Here is a 16,021-nt window from a genome sequence, read left to right on the forward strand (position 1 = left end):
ATCTAATCACACTCACACACTCCACTCAAAGTAGACTGAATGTTAGAGCCTTAATAAATCACTTTGGAATCAAAAGTGACTCTTCTATTTCCCCTAAATAATTTTATCTCTAGGCTTTGGCACTGCCCCTGATCTCACATGAAAGTTAGCACCATCACAGTCACTCCTACTCTTTCTCCACCTTTACTGCAGATACCAATACGTTCAGGTATGTTGTAATTTGCCTCGTTGGGAATAATTTCAACAAATGGAAAATGGTTTCCTTAGTTAGGTGAGGTGCCATTTGTACTATGTAGGGTATAGAAGAGGTATTATAATGGAGTATCTAGTTTGCTAAATTCTGTACAAGTAATCACTACTTAAGTGAACATTACTCCCTCGCCTTCTAGCTTTGTGTTGAACAGACAGACCATGCATAAGATGAATAGAGCCATCAGATACTGTGAGTTTTGCGTGAATGTGTGACAGGAGAGGTGTTTTTATTCCAAAGTATCTGAAACAATATCAACTTTTGTGAACACATCTTTACTAGCCCTTGACTTGATCTGAGAGAGAGATCACCAATACTCTATTAGTACTTGGAAGATTATAAACCTCAGAGATTTAGCCGAGGATTAGTAAATTGGAGAGTGTATGTTATCAGGCCAGGCTTAGAACCATGATTGTCTCTGAATCGTTTTCATTAGTGCTTTATTCAAAGATCGTTTGAATTATGTAACAATGACGTTTCAGGGGAATCTGGCAGGAGTTTATTTTAGTCTCTTGCCCACCTGACCCCCCTCGCAAAAAAGTTATTTTTATGCCTCCAGCTTATAATGTGCAGCACGTTTAGAAAGGCAGAAGCTTGAATCTCCAAGGAGAGATGACTTCAGATGTTGTATCCGAACCCTGATTGTAACGTAGCTTGGTGGTGCGTTGAAAGAGGCAGAATGAGGTACAAGAAATATATAACAATTCTAGAAGCTGCAATTGGCATTACCCCCCTTAATAAGAGAGAACTGCTTCCTGAGGGCAGACATGCAAACCTTTGGCAACATCCAGGGTAAGTGTTGCATAGAAGGTCAGTGAGTAATTGTGAAAGACAAACATTTACCTTGAAGCTGCACACAGACCTAGAAAGTTGTGTTATTTGCAGTGAGGAGCAATCATTCATAACACAAATAATGGTTTTGAAAATAAATAGTGTTATGAAGTAACAGATGCAGAGTATGGTTTCCCTAGGGAAATGTGTATGCTGTCCTTGACTGGCATGACCATTTTCAGGTAATTTGGAAGTGTTGTCAGTAGTAACACTTAATATTCTGTGCCAACTTCTGATTTAAGAACTGGATAGATGACCTGAAGCATACTCTCTACAATGGCAAATGAAATGTATATTTTGCAGCCTGACTATACCTTGATTACTTTTTTCCTTCTTAAATATTTAAAACACGTTTCTTAAGATCTGTTTTGGAAATCTAACAGCTCCTGAAGATGGAAAAGAAAAGCATTGATTTATTTAGGGAACTTCAGTATTGCTTGTCTACTGAACATCAAAGGTCTCTTGCACTTAAGGTAAATCGATTTCTAGGATTGAATCTATTTTCTTAAATGAACGGTAAAGTAAAATCTTTTATGTTTCAATTTAAAACTACCTGTAAAAATTGGTGGCCAATGTAAAGTGATCTTTGGACAACAAGGTACTGAAAACCCTGAATACATCAATATGGCACTGACCGATTAAATACTGCATTTTTAAAAAGATATGTATGTTACTAATATGTGTTACTAATGTGTGTTAAAAAGATGTGTGTGTTACTAATAACACTTTTTGGAGGGCTAAAGCTGACAGCCTTTAAAAATCTAAGTTTTCCCTGTTCTTGCCGTTAGTTTGCTTTTTGCATTTTACTCCATTTCAAGGATGTAAATAGACCAAATAGTTTGTTTAGTTTTGTTGTCTGTTTCTAGTCAGTTATTTTCATGTTTCCCTACATCAGGATGCTGCAATGTTTTTGTTGGAAACACTGTAACTTACATTATAAATTTTTTTAAAAAGAAAAAACTTCTGTTAAAGACTAACTCATGGAAACATTCCTGTGGGTCTTAGATATTTTTAAAGTTTGCCGATACAAAACCTCAACCTGAAACCAGATTTGACAAGAGTGTCCCTTTTGACTGTGTCTACACAGAGTTTTTTCTTTGAATTTCCTACAATTGCTGCTCCACTGATGTAACCAGTGGCGGGAGCACTAGGGTAGAGAAGGCACCGGTACATTTTCCATCATATCATCTAACCCTACTCAGAGCGCGCGTAGGCAACATGGTAACGCTAGCAGATTTCAGCACCTCGTCTACATTAGAGGTCCCCACGTTGGAGCTGCAGTGGTGGTATGGCAATAGTGGGAAATCTTCTTATGAAGCAGTTAACTGTGGATAAGGACTTAAAATGGACACTTAAGATTCAAGTTGCCTATTGGAAGGGGTCCTAAGTGCAAGTTTAACTGTATTTAGGAACACCCTCACCCCATTATTAGCATTGCACAAACTATAACTTTTCCTTTGTTCATGGCTGTAGCTATATGCTAATCTGTTTGAGTTTTGCAGCCACTCCTTATTTGCTGATAAACAGATTATGAGGTTTCTCGGAATACCTAGTGAAGCTTGTAGGAAAGCAACTGCACATTCTTTCTGCATTTCTCTGTGTCCTCTGAATATGTGCGTGTTGTCCAGTGGAACAAAGTTGGTTTTACACAAACTTTGGTTGGTATAAGATCAGTCTAATTTAAAAAAAAAAAAAAACACTTATACAACTGATAATAAATTTTGCATCTCTGAATATTTGTCTCTACTATCCATCTTCAGTTAGTATCAAACTACAGATGACAATGTCCCATCAATACACTTATTTGCTTTTCTTTTCAGCAGTATTGTTCATACATCTCAACTCTGCTGCTAAGAAATTGAAGGATGATGCAAGTGTTATCATTTAAGGGGTTTAGAATTTAAAGTGCATATTCAGATAACAGAAGTGAGTTTACAACATTCTCATTGGTTTTTTTAATAAAAAAGCAAAGGGGATCTTAATGAGATTTTAATGTACCTTAGCAACTAAGAAGTCAAAAATAACATGCTACAATCAGGGGTATGATTAAGAGGCAGGTGGGTTGTTCTGTTTCCAGTGGCATAGGTCTTCATGTGTTTGCTTCAGTTGCACGTTAATATCTGGGTGTAAACTTTTGAAATATTAACTGGTTGATCAGAAAACTTCTAATGATATGATCTAGCTACGCAGGTAACCAAATCAAATCAGAATTTAAAATCAAACAAATGGTTTCCAATTTCCGCCGGGTACATAATTTTCCAGAGGCCAAGTTCAGTGCAAGGTTATCTCTCTATGCACCAGTTCTAATGAACATTTTATCTAGTTGGGTTTTCTAATCTTCCTCCCCCTCCCCCACATCTCTTAACCACTCCTGTAGTAAAAATCAGCATTGGGATGTGCTGTCAACTGCAGTACTACCAAATTGTAGATGGAGAGTTACTGAATAAACAAAATGGAAGAGTAAAGCTTAATTTGAAAGGGGGAAAATCCATGCTATTTTGATCATGCAGTTATTTTTATTTAAAGATCAAAGGCACCATCAAGTTTATTTTCTTTACCATTTACATTTGTCGTTGTGGAACAATGATGAGATTTAGGTGGCAGTTGGGCTTTTATAACTGTTGACCTTTCTATAAGGAGTCAAAATCATGGCCATGGCCGTATTTTGTTATTTAGCCCAATGTATAACTAACTTTCCTGCTGCTCCCTGGAAAATCAATGTTGTGTGTAACAATAAAATTGACACTAATGTTCATAATGTATCTTTCACATGCCGCAGCATCCTTTTGTCCTGCAGCTGTAAAATCTTGCCACGACTAAAACAATCTTACTCTACACCCTGTGAATATTCTTGTGATGGGAGGGACAGCAAGGAAAAAACCCAAGCCACCAATCAGTTTTCGCATCTTGCATTTGGGTTTGAAAAGTGCTCGTTTTGAGAAGTAGAAACAAGGCCAAGTAGATTTTTGCCATCACAGACTATAACTTTTTTTAAAAATCTGATATCTTAACCGAGTGAGGTGAAAAACAAAAAAGGTAAATAAAATATGGTTTAGAAATTTTTTAGTTAATAAATAATTGAAGAATTTCTTCTAATAACTATTGCATCATCTGTTTCTTGCCACGGTCTTGTTAACCAGATGTGGCTGTGCATTATTAAGCAGAAGAATGTATAAATGATGAGATCATGTACAGGTGTGAAGACCAGTGGGTCCACTGCTGCCAAATGACCATAGGACCCTATCTTTCTGCTGAAATTGAGCATAATATACTTTGGAAAGGAAGGCTGGCCTTATTGTCAAGACGTAGGACAGGACTTAGAAAATCTGGGTTGCGTTTTCAGTTCTGCCACAGGCTTCCTATGTGATGTTGAGCAAGTCACATCATTTGTATGTGCTGCCTCACTATGGGGATAATAATGCTTCCTTTTTAACAGTCTGTCTATCTTGCCTGCTTAGATGGTAAGATTCTTAAGTCAGAGACTGCCTCTCATTGTGTTTGTACAGCACTTGGCACAATGGGGCTGTGAACTTGGTTAGGCACTACCCATAATACAAATAATAGTAATGCTGACGATCCCCTTTGGCAGGCAACATTTCCAATTTACAGCCAGGGACAGTTCAAGCATCCCAAGCTAATTTAGAAGGAGTTGCATTAACTCCTTTCCTTATGGACTTCAGTATTCCAGGCTTCATGATCACCCTTCTGTGATGCTGACAGATCAGATGCCTGCTTATTCCAAGGTCCCTTTGTCTACACTGAACCCTGACAAATACATAGCTGGAGCCAGTTTGGCTCACCTGTATGTTAGTGTTGTTAAAAAAACAAAAAAGGCATTAGAATTATAAGTGTCTTTCGTGTTTAGATTTTATGGAATGCTTGTGAGTTACTGCATTAATCTCCCTTATAACATCAGTTTCCATATGGTAAGGTAACATTTGATCATTTCTGTTGTAAGCCTCTGTAACTGTAGATCACCAGACTAGTGTGAAATGCTGGTCTCCAACAGAAGGTGTTACGTCCTGCCCATCAAGGAAGGCTCACCGACACCAGATGGACTAGTTTGGAATGTCAAAGAGGACAAAAGACTTCATTATTTTCTCTCCTCCCTTTCCCATGAAGATGAGTGATGCAAGAGAATTCCTCCCATTAGCTGAGTTTGCAGCTCAGAGCAGAAGGGGGAAAGGGAATAAAAACCCCTAACAAGAAGGAACTGTATCTTTATGTAACTTGGACTCTGGGGGAGCAAGGATTACTAGGCATAAGCAAAAGATCTCCAGTGCTCAGACAGGTTAGCCCTAAAAAACACAGAGTTTGCTGATTATAGAAGTTTCTATTACTTTTTGAAACTTAAGATTGGAACTCATTTGTGTTTATATGTTTGCCTGCTCTAACCTTGTAAATAACTCTCATTTCCTTTTCGGATATAATAAATTTTTAGCTATTTTATCATCGGATTGCCTACAGTTGTTGTCTTTGGTGTGAGATCTAAAGTGCAGTTGACTGGGGTAAATTACTGGTCTTTTGGGATGGAAGTAGTTTGATAATTGGTGTAAGGGACCATCTGTCATAAAGGAAGTCTCACCTGAGTGGCAAGACAGGTATGTGTCCTCAAGGGGACTATCTGTGACTCCATGTTAGGGTAGTTATAGTACCTCAGGAGTTTACACTTGATAATTGGTTGGTGAAATCTAAATATAGAACTCACAATCAATTTGGAGTTTGTACCCTGGTTCTTAACACAAGGTTAAGGTTGGTGCTCATGCCTTGAGCCAGTGCAAGACAGCTTGATACCTTCATTGTGATTGTACTTGACTTACATGCAATTTTATTTTTCAGGAAACAGACTACTACCCTACCATCCCCTTGCGAGTGGGACTGGAAGTGCAGCTGTACCGCAAGCCCAAAACACTTGACCCGAAATAGACAGAAAGTGTCAAAGAGCAGCGTTCCTCATCAGGTACTAATTGACAGATCCATAAGGTCAGTTAGGAAAAAGTCATAAGCCTGAAATCTGTAAAATGTTGTAGCTAATGCTTTGTGATACTTGAGAAATTATCATTATTTCGGCTGTGGTTTTAAATGGATTTATCAGGCTATATTTTTCAGGTGGTCATGTGTGTTTGGATATAATTCTGTTGGAAGTCCCTAATGACTTAGGAGCAGTACATGCAAGCACACTGTACAGTTTGGTAATGCATAACACAAGCTCTTTGAAGTAGGGACCTTGTCTGCAAAATATCAAATTATGTTGTTGATCCCAAGTAAACATTGATACATTGGGTTGGATTAGTTCATCTGTTAGATATTTTAGGAGCAAAACATTAGCTAAGTACTTGTTTAGTTTCATTTATGTTAATGTCTTCAACCAACATAAATGTTTAGTATGGGTATGTGTGGAGAAAATCAATTACTTTAAACTAAGCACATAGGGAAAAATGATTTACTCAGTTACTGAGTCATGGATAGCATAGAATACCCAGAGAGAGCACAGTTTTGTGCTGCATATATTTCCTCATAGTACATCATGAAGGTAAATGTATCTTTTAGGCATCTTAGAAAAATTTTGCGTTTGAAACCTTGTCTCAGGTGCTTGTGATGAGAACATCAAATATATGCTCAGCTTGGTTTCATATGGATTAAATAGAAGATGCTTTAAAGGAGCATAGGGGTCATCATATCCTACTACATGAGCATGATACAAGCTAATTTTGGCCTTGAGATTCCTAAGATGTTGCTCAGGTTCTATGGTGATGGGTCTCTGTTACATGTTACAACAGGCTGCAAGAACTTGTTGGACAGTATACTTGACAAACTAGCAGCTTTGGTTAACAGTTTAATAACCTAGGAAAATGGCGTTTCAGATCCCTTTCCAGCAGGACTTTTCTTACAAAAAACATATTAGCTTTGCCTGCACTTGGGAAACTGACATAAGAATTTCCACCAGTTCTAAGAATGGTTCAGCTGGACTGGTATTAGAACTGGTGGGACTTTTATTTTGTCAACTTGCCCATTATGGACATGGCCATTGAGAACCTGGAAACTTGTATTGCCTTCCAGTCTTGAGTCTTACCTGAACAAGTAAAGGACTTTGATCCAGTTGTGTTGAGCAATCTCTGCCTCCCTCTCTCTGTTTTTTGCCAAGGAGGAGGGAGGAGTTCGGAACAAAAACCTCTGGTCTCTTTGCCTTTTAGCCATACGAATTTAGAACCCAAGTTTTGTTAAGATGGCTTATGGGGTCAAAGGAAGAAGCACACTGGCAGTAAAAGAGATAAGGGGGAGGAAAGCCCTTCTTGCTCTTTCCAATAGATGTGTTGAGAGCATAATCCTTAAAACACCTTTGGAAAGGAAAGGCACTGTACGTCAGGAACAAGATCCTGTTCTGTCTTAAGCTGCACCCACCCAGGCAGGCAAAAAGGCAGACTGTACTTTCTACTGTAAAGCTCTGGCTACATTATGGAGTTTTACCCCTTGAAAAACTCCTGCTGCTACCATCAGTTCAGCTGAACTGGTAGGAGTCTGGCTGCAGAAAAGGCTCCAATGACCAGATCCATTTTGTCTGATGGCACATTTGTGAAAATGCATCTGCCCATTGCAGCCTGACATACATTAGGGCTCCCAGCAATTCAGATGAACTGGTGATAGTAAGGGAAGGGTGGTTTATGTTTAATTCCCAAGTGTGGATGTAGACCAGATCAGAGCTCTTGGGATGAAAAGGCTGAAACAACACCTCTGATGCTCCAGAGAAGACTGTTTTATCCTGAGGGATATTAACTCTGACAGGAGGGCAGGCAATATTTCCTTGCCCTCCTGTTTTGGGAGTTCTGCGGAGATAGGTGCAGCTGTAATTTTCACACTATGCTCCAGAGAGAATAGCAACAGGGATGTGCTGAATCAACAGGGGAGTGGTGTGATGAGACAGCAGATAAGGGAGGAAAGAGAGAGTTGTGAAGGTGGATTTATGCTGTCAAGGAATGGCTTGGTTAAAGAGCTGCTGAACCCTGATGGAACTTACTTTTTTCATTAAATGATGTTCTTCATGAGCAAAGCTATTTGTATTGTATGTCATATGCTTTCTCTATTCTCTCTACTTATACTTGATAAATATGGTAATCGCCATGAAAACAGGATCTTTCTTTCCTAGTAAGGTGTCTGCTTATTCTGCTTGTGATCTAAAAATTGATGATTGTGGAAAAGATTTTTAATATTAGTGGAACTTGACATCATCTGCTCCCATCACCATTTCTCTCATCTGAACAATTAAGAGCCAAAGATCCTAATTTCACACAGCTGTGATTAATAATCAAGAACTGTGGAAGATAAATGAAGAATACATGAAATGCATAATGGAAACAAAATAATTTTTAAACAGAATGTTCTCATGTCATCTAGTCTAAAATAGTCACCGGGAGATTTGCTTGTGAAATGAGTGCTGAATAGGCTTAATGAGATTTTGCAGAGAGAAGAGCATATATCACTTGTGGCTTTGTCTTCTCTTTGTTTAGAATTTTTAGTAGTACAGTGCATTTAATAAAAATAATAATAGTACTGAGCTCTTATATCACTTGATCACTAGATATCACAGCATTATACAAAGAAGGTCCGTATCATTAATCCCATTTTACAGATGGGGAAACTGAGGCACAGAATAGTCATCTAGCAGGCCAGTGGAAGAATTAGGAATAGAACCCAGGTCTCGGTACCAGTTTGGTGCTCTATCCAGTAGGCTCTGCTGCCTTTCCCATTTTCTATACTTCAGGTTGCTGTAGCACGTATTTTAGGTGAAAATCTATTGAGAGTAAAAAGTTACTTGGTATTGTACTTCTCTGTGCATTTCATCAGTGTTTTCCAGTTAGTTGGCTTCTTTTTTTTTTTGCAGAGATACAGTGCTGCTTGTTTTGTGTGCTCACGATGTCTTGCATTGTATTTTAGCATAAGACAATTCTGGATCCACTGATAAAATCTTTATGCAAATAAAGTGGCCAAGGATTTCTAAACTGGCACCGTAAATAAAATTTGTAGGTTTGGTATCTTGCGCTTTAAAGTATAATGTTGTTCTTAAAATAGTGATCTCGCCACAATGGGTTTTTAATCTTGTCTGTCACAGTGGCTGAAATCATTTTTCATTTTGTGAACTTTAAGCAAGTGCAAGTCATAACAATTCAGCTTAAAGTACAGCACACTTCCTCACTCTCGCTTACATTTATCTCAACTACTTTAAAATTTTCAGTTCTATTTGTGTTGCATCTCTAGACTGAAAAAGAATAATCTGCTTTTCCAGGCAGAGTTCAAAATGTGTAGATATTTGGTGGTGGTTCTTTTGTAGTCTGAGAGGCCAGGCTAGAGGATGGCCAAAAGTGACCTATGCAGTTCTACAGTGGCTGCTACCCCCATGGAGACAACAGATTATGGTGGTGATACTCTAACTTGACAGGAACAATGTCAAACATTGTATGTTGGGATTTGTAATCTCTGTAGGCTGCGTCTCTGCATTAAAGCTGAGTGCAGAGGCAGCATGCTGTGTCTCGTAGCTTGCATGTTGCACCTGTTTGGGCATTCCTGCACTGGCTAGTCCCCTAAGCAATGCTGAAGGCTCATTCTACTATCTGTCCCGGGCCTCCCCCACCCCCATCAAGTAGCTATAAAAGATATTAATACATCTATCACTTTCAATCATTAAGGCTAGACAAACTGTTTATGTGTAATTAGGAATGCTGTTTGTCATCAGCCTGTAAAAGCTATCAAGGGGTGGAGCGCTTAACAGCATGGTATTCTTGACAAATAATTTATAGCACCTTTCATCAGAGGATCTTAAAATGATTTTACTGTGGTATGTGTTAGCCCCATTTTATGGATGGGGAAACTGAGGGACATAGATGATGTGCCCAGGATTGTATAGTAATCTGTGGAAGAGCTGGGATTAGAACCAGATCTTCTGGGCTAAGATTTTTAACACTGGATGCCTAAAATTAAGTCCTAAATCTTTATTTAGGAGATTGAATAAGTAGTCTGATTTTCACAAGTGCTCAGCATCTCGCTGTGACAGAATACATCCCAGTATTCACACCCTATATGCTATTGTAATATTCTTTGTACAAAGAAGTATGCCTTGTAAGATATCATTTGAAAACTCATAATTTGCTGGACATCATTGTCCTGGTAAAATATGAGTGTCGAAATTGTATATGAAGTTATAAGATTCCTCTGTATGGTGTTATTAACACATATTCCAAACCCCACACCCTACCCAAACAGAAGTTGGCAAACAGGTCTGTCCTACACAACGGAATGAGTGCTCTGCTTAATTTGCATTTAAACTATAAACGGAGTCATCAAGCAGGAAGGGAAGCCAAAAGAAGTTCAAGCAGGTGAAAAAACTAGCAGGGAATATCCTTCCACATAGTTTCTTTGGCTCCTGGTTCTCAGCTGGAAATGTTTTTATGTGGGGATTGAAACTGTAAAAAGGAGGGACAAACATCCCAAGCACCTTTCTCATTCTCTGCCCATTGCATTCACTGCATCTGATGACAAGGGAAGCATTCATTGGACTTTGGAGGAGGGGTCCTGACCTAGAGAGTTTGGTCAGTAATCTGCTGGAGCATGTGGGAAAACAGTTTGCTTTGCAACTAAGGCTTTGTCTACTTTAGCACTTTTGTCGGTAAAATTTTTGTCAGGCAGTGGTGCGAAAAAACACACCCCATGACTGACATGTTTCACCGACATAAGCGCCAGTGTGGACAGCGCTGTTGGGCTGGTTTAATTATGCCGGTGGAAGAGCTCTCTTCCGTCGGTATAGAGCGGCTATATGGGAGACCTTACAGTGGCACAGCTGCAGCGGTACAGCTGTGCCACTGTAAGGTGTGTAGTATAGACATAGTCTTAAAAAGTTTCTTCAGTAGATACTAGTAAGCTTTTATCTTTATTTTTCTTGTAACCATTTCTGACTTTTATGCGTCATAACTTAAAATCTCTCTCTTTGTAGTTATTAAACTTGTTTTATTGTTTTATCTAATCCAGTGTGTTCAGATTGAAGTGTCTGGGTAACTCCATTTGGAGTAACAAAGTGTGTGCATGTTATTCCCTTAAAGGATTAACAGATTTAATATATTTGTATTGTCCAGGAGAGGGCTGGGCAGTACAGGACATATATTTCTGGGGGAAAATCTGAGATTGGGAGTTTGTTAGGTCACCCTTTGGTAATTTTTAAGGCTGGTAAAAGCCAAGGTGTGGCTGGTTGGCTTCAGTGCACACACAGACATAGCTGGGAGAGACTTACATGCCTAAATCTGTTTGTGAGTAGCAAGGCATTGTAAAGGGCACCCCAGGTTATATGGCACAGGCGATACAGCTACTCATTAGACTGGATTGTACCCTGGTATGTCACACTGGCATTTCTCACTGAAGTGGGTTCCTAGTCCCCTGATCTTACCACAATACGTCACTGGTTGGTACTTATGACATAAATATTACATATAAAAATACATAAATATATTTTTCAGAAAATCCAGTACAAAGGCACAGTTCAGCAAAGATAAAATACAGCATGATTCATAACACAAAGAATATCCACTTTGTTTTGATTACTATAATTTGGTCGATGGGGAATGTCGGTTGGGAGGAATATTTCGGTGTGTCTCTGTTGATTATTTTTAATTTGCATCTTGTAGTCAGGTTAAAATGATACAATCTCAAGTTTTTTTGCTGAAGCTCGTAGCTGCACAATTCCTTCATTCACAGTAATATTTGATAATTTGCAAATGAAGTCTGGGGTTTCACATGACTGTATGCTACAGCAAGTCATTTTTCTAAATTGCTGCTGTATAGAACATAGATTGAATCTGACCGTGGGCAAACAATGTCTACTTTGTGTATTTAAAGTAGAAGGCACAAAGGGGAGGTGTGGTTATCAGAGAGTTTTTTTTGCAAACTTGTCATATAGTTTGGCGATGTTTAATTCTCCCAGGAATAGGATTGATTTTAAAATATCACTTCTTGCAATGCCCCTGTGCACATGGAGTTGTAGCAGTAGTCTCGTCATCTTGTTTGGCATGTAAAATAATGATTGGATTGTGTAAGCTGTGGTTCACAGATGTCACTTCTACCCCCTCAAGAACAGACAATTAGAATGCTTTACTATTATTTTGAAATGATAGTTCTGCTCTTGCATAACCGTTCCCACTGCAGTATTCCACATAAGGTTGGAACAGCAAGTCTTCCCACTCAATCACATTCTGTGAGTTAGGTAACCTGCCAACAGGGCAGGCTCAGAATATTCTCTCTCACAGGCCCCCAGTGTGCTGAGGGGGAGAACTAATTGTCCTGTTCGGAAGTGGGCAGGAGAAGCCCAATTTGTGAAGCTGACAGCAGCTTATGTTTTGCCTTGGTGTGTGTCTTTGGGCGTCTGTGTTTTACTGAACACAGAATGGACCCCTTTGTGGGCAGAGAGTAACTTATGGTCCTCCAAGCACTAAACTGAGGCCTTCAAGGGCAACTGTTAGTGAAATACACATTTTCTTCCTCTGCATTAAAAATGTGCTCCCTGCGCCATGCCCTCAGACCCATGCCCTGTGGCTTTGATTCAGCCTTGTCTCATCGCTATGGAGAGAAGATCGGGAGCATTGTTTCCCCCCACTTTTTCCCTGCTGCTCCCAGAGTAGCTCTGGGGTGAGCCAGGAGTGACCTGAGCATGCGCTGTCCTTTCCCTGCCATTCCAGGTCAGCACACCCCGGACGCTGCGGAAGAGGGAAAAGAACAGCAGCTGTGGCTGCTCTATTGCTTGCATAGCAGCCAGGTTGAAGGAGCTCCAGAGAGAGCATGAAAGGAGCTTGACTGGCACTGCCTGAGCCTAAGACAGGGCCTACCAAGGGGTGGCTCCTCTCCCATCCACCCCCCCACCTCAAACCAGGGTAGTCCAGCAGGGGGAAAAAGGAAGAGAAGCTGAGAACCAACAGTCTTGACTATCTGGCCCAGTATGGGATAGAGCAGTATGGGGTCTTCTCTAACTTCTGCCAGTTGGCTGTGGTCCCTGAGGGACTACATGCTGGCTGGGGATAGCTGGAACATGCTGCATTCCTGCCCTCAACAGGCCCCCAGCTCTATGCTTGTTGGGTACTCTTTACCCTTCCTCTAGCACACCCACCGCCACCACATAAATCCCTGGTAGGGGCTTGCGGATGATTTCTCTTCTCTGTACAATACAGACAGTGAGAGATGGGAGATTATGGACCCTTGTCCTTCCTGAAATAAGTTTGGCCCTCAGGCTGAGAAGACTGGACATTACTTCTATAAAATATTTAGCTGTAATTCTGCTTTGTTGGTCTGCCACGTAAAGAGCTGAAGACAAGTGTGTGTTCTGAATTTAAGTCCTTATTACAAATCTTGCCTTTTCAGGGTGTTGCTGCATAGCAGTTCGCTGTATGAAGGATAATTTAGAAAGGGTCTGGAGACTGGACTAGAGAAGAATTGGGTTACAAGGCTGGGTGTATAGGAAATCTTCCACTGTTTTCTCTGTAAGCATATGGGTACGCCAAACAAAGTAATATGCTTGCACTTTTCTAAAGTGTTATTACATCTGAATGCTCCCTGTATTACTCAGCTGTTGTCTTCTCTTCTGTTATTTGTGCATCTTAAATGCACAGGCAGGCCTCTCTGGCTGGGGTGGAAATGGAGGGGAAGTAAATTTTCTGAAGTTTTTAGTTCTTTGCAACCAACTAATGCCCCATCCTTCTGGAGTTGCATTGCTCTGGTGGCTGAATGATAGAGCTGGAGAGAAAAAAATTACAGTCCCTTTTTCTGAATCAAGCAGTGTGATTCCATTTCTGTGAGTGTCCTCCTTTTTAAAGCTTCTGTTCTTTCCTTTCTAATTTCAGCAAGCTTCTGAATGTGCTATAGAGATAATATGCTCTTGCATTACATACCATGCCAACTTTAGTTTTGTGTTCTATAAACACTGCTAGATCTACATCCTTTTCATAGATTCCAAGGCCAGAAGAGACCAGTGTGATCATCTAGTGTGACCTCCTGTATAACACTGGCCATAGAACCTCCCCAAAATTATTCCTAGATCTTATCTTTTAGAAAAAAATGCAGTTTTGATTTAAAAATAGTCTGTGGTAGAGAATTCACCATAACTCTTGGTATATAGTTTCAATGGTTAATTACCATTAATGTTAAAAGTTCACATGTTATTTACAATCTGAATTTGTCTAGCTTCAACTTCCAACCATTGGATCATATTATATCTATATCTGCTGGATAGAAGAGCCCATTATTAAATATTTTCCCCCCATGTAGATATTTATAGACTGTAATCAAGTCACCCCTTATCCTTCTCTTTGTTAAGATAAATAGATTGAACTCTTTTGAGTCTAGCACTATAAGGTATGTTTCTAAGGCCTTGTCTACACTAGCACTTATGCCAGCAAAACTTTTGTTGCTCAGGAGTATGAAAAACCCACCCCTCTGAGCATCATAAATTTTGCTGACATAAGTGCTTGTGTAGCTGCGTTATGTCGAGGGAGCTCTCCCGCCAACTTAATAAAATCACCTAAACGAGCAGCAGAAATTATGTTGGTGGGAGATGCTTTTTCCTGTCGCCATAATGCTTATGCCGGCAAAACTTAAGTCACTCGGGGGGTATTTTTTCTAGTGCTAGTGTAGACAAGGCTTAATGCTTTAATCATTCTTGTGGCTTTTCTTTGAACCCTCTCCAATTTATCAACATCTTTCTGGAATTGTGGGCACCAGAATTGGACACATTATTCCAGCAATGGTTGTACCTGTGGCAAATATAGAGGTAAAATAATCTCTCTACTCCTACTCTAGATTCCCTTGTTTATGCATTCAAGGATTGCATTAGCTCTTTTGGCCACAGAATCACACTAGGAGCTTGTACTTCAAGATTTACTGAAGATCAACATTAAGAGCCCAGAAAACTCCTCAGCCAGTTCTTTTAAAACTCTTGGATGCAGATCATCTGGACCAGCTGATTTAAAAATGTCTAACTTTAGTAGCTTCTGTTTAACATCCTACAGAGATACTAGTGGAATGGAAAGAGTGTTATCACCATATGGTGAGATTATATTATCTGTGTCTCCCACCCTCCCCCCTCCCACCAAAAAAAAAAAAAAAAGCAGTACAGAAATATTTATTGAACTCTTCTGTTTATCTGCGTTATTACTGAGAATTCTACCATTCCCATCTTCTAATGAACCAATACCATTGTCAGGATTCTTTTTGTTCCTGATATATTTTTAAAACTCCTTATTTGTCCTTTTAACAGAATACAAACAGGTGACCCTGCACTGTGATCACTCAGATGTTAATTAATTCCCCTTGAGAAAGCTGATGGGGGTAATTAGACAATCAGGGTGACTAGCTAGATGGGATAAAGAGCCAATTATCCCATCAGTCCCAGGCTGATAGAGGCAGGAAGGAAGTACCAAAGAGGATAGAGAAGGGATTAGGGCTAGTTGAGCTCAGCAACAGAGAGGCCTCAAGGGAGGGACACCTCTGTTCCCCTCAGGTCATGGGGAGAGGGCCAAAAAGCACTTGCTGTAAATAGATTGTTGCACGAGGGTTGTTGTAGAAATGGTGGAGGGAATTTAAAATAGAAGGGTATGGTGAAGGCACAACCACTGGAGTCTATGCAGTTTCTCTGCGAAGAAGGTGGGAGTGGAGCCAGGCCCTGTGACAGTCCTCAACTCTGCTGGTCATAGATTCCTCTTTGTTTGTTTCCCTTATCCTTGCATTATCCCAGTCGATTTCTGAATGAACATAAAAATTTACCTATAAAGTAGTTGTCCATGAGCAAAGCGTTTTGTTTTTTGTTTTATTTGTGTTTGTTTTCAGATGGGGAGAAAAGTAACATTTTAGATGACAAACTTTGTTAAGAAATATCAAAATTCCTGCATTTAAGAAGGCATAACATATCTGTTTGGC

At 39.7% G+C, this 16,021-nt stretch overlaps 1 protein-coding gene across 2 annotated transcripts in view; it reads left to right on the forward strand.

Moving 5' to 3' along the window:
* TJP2 (tight junction protein 2) overlaps window positions 1–16,021 on the forward strand; it is a 78,060-nt gene that overhangs the window by 14,707 nt on the left and 47,332 nt on the right. Inside the window, exon 2 of one of the 2 annotated variants that reach the window (XM_067569292.1) lies at window positions 5,921–6,064. The gene's annotated coding sequence lies outside the window, so the exon portion shown is untranslated. The remainder of the gene's footprint in view (window positions 1–5,920; window positions 6,065–16,021) is intronic. The other variant, XM_067569291.1, reaches the window with a different exon arrangement.

The sequence above is a fragment of the Emydura macquarii genome, unplaced genomic scaffold (assembly GCF_026122565.2).
Source record: "Emydura macquarii macquarii isolate MOO-44397 ecotype Brisbane River unplaced genomic scaffold, CSIRO-AGI_Emac_v2 contig_2897, whole genome shotgun sequence".
Taxonomy (NCBI): domain Eukaryota; kingdom Metazoa; phylum Chordata; order Testudines; family Chelidae; genus Emydura; species Emydura macquarii.